This window comes from Triticum aestivum, unplaced genomic scaffold, assembly GCF_018294505.1.
Source record: "Triticum aestivum cultivar Chinese Spring unplaced genomic scaffold, IWGSC CS RefSeq v2.1 scaffold90168, whole genome shotgun sequence".
NCBI classification, from domain to species: domain Eukaryota; kingdom Viridiplantae; phylum Streptophyta; class Magnoliopsida; order Poales; family Poaceae; genus Triticum; species Triticum aestivum.
Window position 1 is genome coordinate 38,125 of NW_025228578.1, and position 4,079 is coordinate 42,203.

At 43.0% G+C, this 4,079-nt stretch overlaps 1 pseudogene; it reads left to right on the forward strand.

Annotated features, from left to right (window-relative positions):
• Nucleotides 1-3,484, forward strand: part of LOC123174363 (germin-like protein 8-7) — a 9,267-nt pseudogene extending 5,783 nt beyond the window's left edge.
• Nucleotides 3,485-4,079: the final 595 nt, after the last annotated feature.

Sequence of the window (4,079 nt, forward strand, 5' to 3'; positions counted from 1 at the left end):
AAAACTACTTTATTTTACTATAGAAGTAGTTTATTTTTAGTAAGTACTACTTTATTTTATTTATAGTAAGTGCTTAGTAGTTGAACTAGTTGATTTAATAAAACTACTTTATTTTACTATATATAGAAGTAGTTTATTTTTAGTAAGTACTACTTTATTTTATTTATAGTAAGTGCTTAATTAGTAGTTGAGCTAGTTGATTTAACAAAACTAGTTTATTTTACTATAGAAGTATTTTATTTTTAGCAAGGAAATTAATAGAACTATTTTGTTTTTTTAGTTAAAGCAATTATTCCCGCATCGACGTCGACGATGCCTATCCCGCATCCTCGTCGTCGAATCGGCGGAGGAGGCCGGCTTGATTAGAGGGGCCATGTCCGGGACTGGGCTCCGCCGGGCTAGTTTTGGGAGGTGCTACCTTCCGGGGGGCGTAGGTTGGTGAGGAGCCAGCCCGTCATTGACCCGATCCTTGTTTGGTGGCGGTCGCGTGGGCCAGTGACGGTGCCGAGGCTTCCGGACACCGCGGAGGTGGTACGTCACCGTGTCAGCGAGGAGGACCAGCACGTCCGTCGCTACATGGTTGCGTTGGAGGGCAGGTTCGACAATACCTGGCAAGTTCTTCAGGGATCTCACTGGAGCTATGATCATGTGATGGTTCCTTCCCTTTGGGTGTCCACCGCCCGCGCCGATAGCCGTCGGGCACTACGGTTCTAGCTGTACTGGCGATGCTATATGTATGATAGTATTCGAGGTGTATTAGTGATAATATTCGACGATGTACGGACGCATGGATATGATGTAGTTTTGCTTATAATTGAATGCATCCTAATTTGAATACTACTTTATTTTGCGATTTGATTTTGCTTATTGAATGCTCAAATTGGAAAACTACTCCTACTTTGAATGCTAAAATTGGAGAGCACTATGCAAGGTATATGCATATGATTAGTTGGTAGCTTATAGGGTTTTTGTTTTCGCAGAAATCTAGGAGCCCCCGGCCCCTCCATCATCCCCGCCATCGTCCCCGTCACCGACCCCCTCCGACATCGAGGCAAGACCAGCCAGATCCTCTTTTAGAAAGATAATTAAACGATATTTCGGGTTGACTTTAAGTCTGTCGAGTCTCCACCATATATGAGAGGACGAAGAATCCCGACTGTTGTCGTGGGGGTAGCTTCTCCTTCGTTCCCGTGTGCTAGACAATTTGGTGTAATGCAGTCGAGAACGAAAGGAGGAGCTACCATCACCGACGGTCGCAAATGTCAGAGAGGAATCAGCGAGGGAGAGTTCCACCATATATATATGAGAGGACGAAGAATCCCGACTGTTGTCGTGGGGGTCGCTTCTCCTTCATTCCCGTGTGCTAGACATTTTGGTGTAATACACTCGGGGACAAATGGAGGAGCGACCATCACCAACGGTCGAATGTATACACCACGTGAGCTGAGAGATTTATCAAACATAGTTATTAGCTAATTTATATTGTTTATTTCAAAATAGTTGACAGGTTATTTCCATTGACAGCTTATTTTGATTGTTCAAACAATGTGCGGAACATGGTAGACAAAACCCACTACACCGATGGCTCTGAATTAACTTATCAGGAGAAAAATCATCTGGTCGGATTTTGTACTGATATTGAGAATTACAATATCTACAATCAAACTCCTCAACATTATGGTCAATACGTGCCACTAGTGCACATGTTGAACTACGGTAACTACCATGGAGATACCCTGGTAAGATATTTTACTATTACGACATACGTGCATCTTTTGCATACTTCTAAAACTAGTACACCATTGCTAACTATCAAGTTATTACTATGTTTTTCAACAGAGAATCCCAGAGGATTGTGTGCCTCATTTGATGTATCAAAATGGCAGCCTTCGTGTTTTGAACATATATCCAGGTCATCCTATGAATCTCAACTGTCCATACCGGATTTCTCAAAGAAGTGGAGACATGCTAATCAATAGATGGAAAAAATGTATGGACAGTCGTAAGGAGGTTCTTGGAAGCAAAAGGAAGCGAAGCGCAAGAATTGGAGATAGGATGATCTCCGTTCTCCATAATGGAGAGTCAGGGTCTATATTGTTTTATGTTATTTTACCTTAAAGAGGGTATTTAGGTCCTACCTAATACTGATGATCATGTGCTAAGAACAAAGTAGGGTTGGTTCGATGACTATCAGGATTATGATCGTATGACTTGTTATTAATAACGAGTAGAAGTTGTACGATGATGATTAGTAGGAATTGTTATTATGATGATGCATGATGCGAGCATGAAGAGTTATTATATATCTGTGCGTGAAATGAACATGGATTGGATTGAAGTGAAGGCAACATGCAGGTGGTGCATGTCAAAAGTAGTACAATCCAAACCTGATCAAGTTAGGATTAGTATTACTTTCGACATGCACCACATGTTGCCTCACTTCAATCTAAGTCATGTTTAGGCATAGCAGTAGCAGTAGCACGGAGATAAGAGAGGACACATCTCTCTATTAGCTGCCTATACCAACCTAAATTAACCCCCAAAACCCCTAAATCACCTCCTTTCAAAAAAAAACAGCCGCTGAAATGCTGACGCGTGGAAGCTTATTGGTCCCGGTTGGTGCTACCAACCGGGACCAAAGGCCCTCCTGCCTGGGCTCGCCGGAGCGGCCACGTGGAGGCCCATCTGTCCCGGTTTGTATAAGAACCGGGACTAAAGGCCTAGGGCATTAGTAACGACCCTTTAGTCCCGGTTCCCCAACCGGGACAGATGGGCCTTATGAACCGGGACAAATGGGCCTTTTTCTACTAGTGCGTGTAAGATCTAAGCTTACATGCCACCTCTCCTCTATCCACCCAGTGCGTGTCAATGGGTTTGTTTGCAAGAACCTGATGGAAGTCAATGGGGATGACTTTTTCAAGGCAGCCGCTCTGGACAAGCCTAGGGTCACCAACAAGGTTGGATCCAACGTGACTTTGATCAATGTCATGCAGATTGCTGGACTCAACACCCTCGGCATCTCAATTGCGCGCATCGACTATGCTCCCTTGGGTCAGAACCCACAGCATACGCACCCTCGCGCCACTGAGATCCTCACAGTGCTCGAGGGGACACTGTACGTTGGCTGTGTCACATCCAACCAGCCCGCCCCCAACAGAAACAAGTTCCTCTCTAAGGTGCTCAACAAAGGTGATGTGTTTGTCTTCCCCGTGGGGCTCATCCACTTCCAATTCAACCCCAACCCCTACAAGCCAGCTGTTGCAATTGCCGCGCTCAGCAGCCAGAACCCAAGGGCTATCACAATTGCCAATGCAGTGTTTGGGTCCAAGCCACCAATATCAGATGATGTTCTTGCCAAGGCATTTCAGGTGGAAAAGAATACAATAGACTATCTCCAGGCTCAATTCTGGGAGAACAATCAGTACTAAGTCAGACCTTGGTTGATCACACGAGAGATCAATGCACAAATGAAGGACTTGGTTGAGTTTTAGATATGCATCCTAAGCTATAAAATGAATGTAGCATATGTCATTCTAGTATGCATCTGTAAGCCGTGAATGTATTTCTGCTTTATGAATAATTGACAATATGGTTTTTTATATTTGGCCAATATTGTGTGATATGTTGTTTTGGTTCCGATGTGTCGTATTTCCTGTAAGAAACGGAAAATTCAGGTTCTTTTCTCCATGTTCCGAAAGAATAGATCATTATCTTGCAAATTATATAAGTTTGATGTGAGGGTTATTCACCTGGGGAAATTGTACGCATACAGTGGAATACATGTTAAGTGTGTGTAATCTCCACAATTGACCATGATGCGTAGACAAGGCAATTCAATATCCATTTTTATGACACGTTTCCCATCCAATTTCATTTTTGTGATGTTATTCTATTTACAAATCGTTCTTGACTAGTTCTCACCAATTCTAGACAGGTTCCAATATGAGTATATACAAATTATTAACCCATCATTATCATTAGCCATTATTTTTCTAGGAGGCTGGTCAACATGACTGACGTCGATAACAATAGTCATGAATGTGAAGCAAGATCATCAGGATAAAACTATGACAACAATC